The sequence below is a fragment of the Glandiceps talaboti genome, chromosome 11 (genome assembly GCF_964340395.1).
Source record: "Glandiceps talaboti chromosome 11, keGlaTala1.1, whole genome shotgun sequence".
NCBI lineage: Eukaryota > Metazoa > Hemichordata > Enteropneusta > Spengelidae > Glandiceps > Glandiceps talaboti.
The window spans coordinates 1571842-1578637 of record NC_135559.1 but is presented as its reverse complement, the minus strand read 5'-3'; positions in this window follow the sequence as shown (position 1 = coordinate 1578637).

Here is a 6796-nt window from a genome sequence, read left to right as displayed (position 1 = left end):
TCTGCCTGGCACTGCTATTGTTCACATTTGTGTTGTATACAACTCACACACACACACACACACACACGCACACGCACGCACGCACGCACGTACACACACACACACACACACACACACACACACACACACACACACACACTCGCGCGCGCGCGCGCTTATTGCTCTGTAATTACTTTCCACCAGGCCTGCCACTTTATCGTTTGGTTGAGAAACGAAATAAATTACCCTAGAGATTCTTGTAACAATCAAAATGATCATAACCGCAAGTGAGAATCTAAGTTTGGAGTTTGATGACATATCAAGGTAACAAGATTATTACGTATGCTACAGCACATTTCATGTTAGTGTTCGTAGGATCTGTTTGATACAACCACACAGAAATCAGTAAGAAACTTGTATTCTACAATTCAGTATTGTGAGATCGCAATATCTTGCTAACTGTTGTCTAAATATGTGAGCGATATGTTTTGGTTTCTTGCATTTGATGTCTGCATGGTGGCAAGTTAGTTAATTTCATTCAGACAAAATATCACAAGAAATTGTATTCATTCAATCTTGCGATGTTACACTGATACGGTTTCTGCTTGGTTAATTTAATCGAACCAGTAAACACCAACATGAACTAGGCTATACGAAGAAGACATCTAGCAAGGGGAAAAGAGTTCTGCAACAAAACAACACAAGTATGACTAGCACCATTGTCAAATTATCCAAAACTGTTTTATTTGTTCCTCAATTTCTTACATGTGTTCAATTGTCATTCTTTTTCTCGCTATTTCACCAATAGTTTTTGAACTGATTAGGATAGGTATCGAGTACACCTTCTGAATACCACAGGCTGTAGGCAATCTTTTCATTAGCGCAGCGGTCCATCATCTTCTCAACCTCTGCCCACGGCGTAGGACTTCCGCTACCATTCACTCGTATTCCGGTCAGAAGCCAATCTTTCCCAACTAAACTGATAGTCTTGGTCAATTCACTACTGAAACTGTTATAGTTATTGTAATATAGTTGTGGAACGTATTCGAAGAATCCAATATCGCTCTTATACCAATCCTCCCAGTCCACGTTATTACTGTCCCTGGAAAAGTCGATTGGAGACGGGGATAAAGATACGAGTCCCTGTGTGACATCCCTAAGTACAGTCTCGGCGGCGATCTTCATGGTTCCGCGAAGGTAACCGAACTCACTTGGTTGGGCGAAGTGGTCATCTAACTGGACACCAGTCAGTCCAGGGTATTGGTCAATGGCGTCTTGCATAATGCCAGAAATAAAATTAAGGACATCAGTATGACTTGCGATGAGCCATGTCCAGCCCCTTGCTTCTCCCCTGACCCACCCATGATCATTTGCATATCGGGAAAAGGCATTCGCGTTTGGACCACCGTATGACGCCATGAGGCCATACTCGAACCAGGCATATATTTCCATTCCGTGTTTGTTAGCTTCATCCACAGCCCACTTCAAAGAATCTCTAGCGAAGCCTTCCCCACCAATCAGATTAGTCATTGTTGGCGAATTGAAATATACCAGGCCATTATGCCATACACTGGTATAAATTCGAGTAACACCAGTGGCGGCCAATTCAGCGAATGATGTTGCTGTGTCTTCGGGTGATGTGTTGTCTCTGTATACACTGATCCATACCGCCTTGTGGTCACGGTCCACTGGAAAAGAACCGGGGAAGGGTTGACGTTCCTGAATACTTTGAAGTTTAATAGCGTCAATTGTTTTTGATTCATTTGATTTGTCATCTAGTTGAATAAATGCCAAGTTCATGGGGGAAAATACACCCCGAAGATATTACTCAGTTGTGTTGGTGGAATCTCTATCAATTATGCTAAGACCATAGACCCGAGGCTCTATGCTCAGACATAGTACATGTTTCTACCAGATACGTGTACGTCTCTGATGTCAAATTAGGGATCGTTATATTGTCCTCTTGTCATTATAAGTATTATCAACAATTACGGTCACCATTTAATTTTAAAGTCAGGCCGAGAAAAAATGAAAGCGTCATCTTTGATCACATTTCAAAATAATAATTTTCTTTGTAAACTGTAATGTTCCCACGCATATTATACTCACGACAAGTTGGCGTACTAAAGCAACATCTAACATAGGAGGGCTGGGTTGGACATAATCCAGAGATGTAATTGGCATATGGACAACAATCCTGGTGGGCACAGATTCCTCGCTGACCATGAGTTTGATGGTCATAGCTCAGACACGGTTCTTCATTATATGCTGTAAACAAACACAAGTCCTGATTACGTGACGTAATACAAAGTAGAAACTCTCGCATTGAGTAACAACGTTGTCATGGTAAATAGTGAACATATTAATGACATCACAGGACCCGTAGTGTCGGCAGCTCAGTGGTTGTGTGAAGGCTATATGTTAGGCATGTCAACATCTCTTTGGCATACATAAGATAAAAATACAATGTTTGCCCAAGTTTTGCGAAATCAAATCCAGGTTATGATTGACAGGGTTGGTTACCCTTCACGTCATACAACTCTTAATATACAAAAAATCAGCCACATTTATTGGTCCCTGTCTTCGACACTCCATTAGGGGCACTGCATTGTTTAGAATGCAGATTCTAAACCGGCCACTCTAAACGTGCGACCAACTCATTTACATATTATCGCAAGGTTCATGTTAGAGTTCAGTGACTCTGTTTGATGCAACCACTCAAAGACCAACAAGAAATTGTACGTGCTAGTTTTTTTGTGATATTTTGTGTGATTGAAATGAACTACAAACGTACGTGCCAACATGCAGACATCAAGTGCAAACATCAAATGTATCCTTCAAATCATTGCACCAACGTCTAGTTGAAGTATGTTTATAATATAGACAAAATGTACCAAGAAATTGCCGTCTTGCTAAATCAATATCAACAAATGCGTATATGCATGTAACGTAACAGGAACAGAGAGGACAAGCTGTAACAAAGAAAATACTAAATAAAATATACAAAGACAATAAGAGAGTCGGAGGTAGAGGGCAACCCTCAATCACAGTCGAAATGTCAAGAAATACTGTCATACCTTGGCTTGCAACGAGTTTCAAGACGGCGAGCAGGAAAAAAAGTCTCATTTTGTACAGTTGTCGAGTTCTGTGTCTCACGATATCCCACATAGAAGTGAATAAATTAAGGTCTACACTTTATCAATTATCATAAATGAAATCAGATACCAGTATCTAACTGTATTAATAATTGTGTACCATAAGCCATCACGTGACTTAATATCAGGTCACTACAAAGAATATTTACGCTTTGTCTGATTTATACATTTAAAACTCTAAGATTTTGTATTTTCATGTATAAAATAATTTCAAAATCAACAAAATACAACAAAAACCAACCAACCAACCAACCAACAAACAAACAAACAAACAAACACAAACTGTTCTCTCAGTTAAATGGTGACCTGAATGAGTGATTGCGAAATAATCAACTAAACGAGTATGGCCTTGAGAATACTAGTAACTGGGTAATAACTATTTTTTTTTAAAAAACAAGTGTATGGACATTTTCCTCTGCAATACTAAAATGAATAATAAACTAAGAACGTTTGACGATTATGACTGAAATAATTCTCACGAGGGGGAGTGTGGGACAGTTCACGATGAGTGACGAGCTCACAATCGTATCCGGTTAGTTACTGCATTGCACTGCACTGCGCTGTACTGTACTGTAGTGTAGTGTAGTGTAGTGTACTGTACTGCACTTTACTGCACTGTACTGTACGGTACCGTACTGCACTGTACTGTACTGTACTGCACTGCACTGCACTGAACTATACTGTACTGCACTATACTGTACTGTACTGTACTGCATTGTACGTCACTGTACTGTACTGCACTGTAATGTATTGTACTGAACTATACTGCACTGCAGTATACTGTACTGTACTGCATTGTACGTTATTGTACTGTACTGCACTGTAATGTATTGTATTGTACTGTACTACACTGCACTGAACTATATACTGTACTGCACTATACTGTACTGCTCTGCACTATACTGTACTGCATTGTACGTCACTGTACTGTACTGCACTACACTGTAATGTATTGTACTGAACTGTACTGTACTGTACTGTTAGGGTTAGGGTATTACTCAGCTCATACGGTGAGAAGACAACATCTGTTTCAGTATGAACACTTTTTCAATTCTGGTATATAATTAAACCGGTTCGGAAATATCTAGAAAGAGCAAAGCCCTTTTTGCGTATCTAAGGATACATCATGGGAGAAATTGTATGTTACGCAAATGTTCTGATCAAAAATGTTGATATTCATTTAATTCTCTTTCAATTGTTGAAATGGCTGGTATAAACGTGTGTATATATGTATCCAAACATTTTACGATAAATAAGTCAGAAGAATTGTTGATGACAATATATATATTGTCTAATTTACCCACCTTTACCCAACCTGTGACTCACCTAACCACCATGTCTGTCCAGTGATAGTACGAGACACAGTAGCACTTTTGACGTCTCAGGGGAGAGATCACCCGGGGTAAATTAAATCAAAGGTGGAACTTCGTCTCATAATCACCGCATTAACATATCCTCGGCTTAAGATTTACCCCGGATGGAAAGACATGGTCATCAAATATGACTTTTCGTATATTGAATAATAAGAAAAAAAAAGTTGTATAAAAAGAATATAATTTCCTTCAAAGCGTAGATTTGTATATTCTTTCCCCTCCCCAACAAACAAATGACTAAAAAATGACCACCTATATGGTCGATTAGAAAAATAATAACTTCACTGATAGTATGATGGAGAAACCTTGTATGTGTATCATTGGCTAAAATTATTGTTGGAACTGATAAAATCAGGAACCCTTGATGAATCAAATGGTTTATAACTTGTAGCTCCTTTTTGGATAAATTGTTATTTTGCAGACAACCACATACTGGTAGATGTACAATCATAAATTGAAAGTAACACAAACATGTAAACACACAAACACAGTTTTAAAAAAATGTTCTTTTACCGTACGAGCGATTATTTTTAGATATTTAATGAGATTCATAAAAGTAGATAGTCATCCTTAATTTGTATTGCGCCCTCAAGTGGCGAATGATGTTATTGTTGGTGATGTCACGGAAAAAGCAATAGAGTAAGCAAGACATCCAGAAATTATGGACGGATTTTGTTGTAGGCAGCTTGTCAATATGAAAAAGACTAATTTCAAATTATTAGATTTTGGTAGAAATCCAATACATGGATGGATGGATGTAGGAATCATTTGAAGGATTCTTTGTCATTGAGTGACTGGTACACAACTCAGCACAGTACAGCACAGCACAGCACAACACAACACAACATAACACAACACACAACACAACACAACACAACACAACACAACACAACACAACACAACACAACACAACACAACACAACACAACACAACACAACACAACACAACACAGCACAACACGGCACGGCACAGCGCAGCGCAGCACAACACAACACAACACAACACAACACAACACAACACAACACAACATAACACAACACAACACAACACAACACGGCACAGCACAGCACAGCACAACACTTCCGTCATTAACAAACATACAAGGACATTAAATGTATAAATAAGTTTAGTTATCGCCGGTGTGAACAAGTTTGTAACACATTTTGTCATGTGACATTACACTATCAACACATAATCCGTGTTACCAACAGTCTTCACAACATAGAAAGCTTTACAAAAGAGATTAATTATGACAAAACAACCCAATCAACACGCCTATCACGTCCACAGCCAGATACAATTCAAATCAGCACGCATATCACGTCCATAGACAGATATATAATAATAACCTGAAATAAAACGTCGACAAAACTTGTCCAAAAAAACTTACACTGTCTTACCAACGTATAGTGCTATATTACATTTTATCGTGAATAAATATCTCTGTTAGTAAGATTATTGTTGAGTCAGACGATAAAATGTCACAGTGTTAGTAAGAGTTATTTTAGAACCAGGCGACCTTTTTTTCAGGGTTCGTGACTTCATTATTGTACTTATTTTTTGATCGAATTTAGTTTCTGACATAATACGATGAAAGCCATGGCGCCCCCAACGGACATGATTAAAATTATGTCTTACTTTCTGTCTGTTTCCCTTGTTGTCTCAAGAGTCCGATAACGCACATAATTTGTATAATATCTTGAATGTTTTTCCCAAATCTAATTATAAATCGGAGACGAACTCATACTGCTAGCAACATGAGTGATCGTAACCAGCTGCGAAAGTAGCATGATTGGTTAAAATATAGATAATTTTCAATGCATGCAAAATTACCCAGAATCCATCACAATATTTGGATCCTCTCATTTGAGTCACTCGTTCGTAGACGTTCGTGCACACTGGAGAAGTCATTTTTTTAACGGAGTTCCACACTTATCGTACAAGTGACAAACAACACGCTTTATCATGCTATGAAGACAGTTGTACGAGGTATCTGGCTGTCAAGACATCTTCACAATTTCGTGGTAAAGATGAATGCATGAAATTGGATTTTTATTTACACATCGACATTGCATCCTCGACGTGTTTTGAGTGGTGAGTTTATACCATTGAAAGTAATAATTGGAAATATCAACTTAACAGTGCCTTGTGAAGAAGACATACTTCTACAATTCAAGTTCTTGATATTTTTAGACGTCTAGAGTGAACAAAATCAAGTTCTGTCATTTACATACGTCTCTGTACCCACAGAGAGAGAAAGAGTCTACGGCAATAATATTTGAACACAAC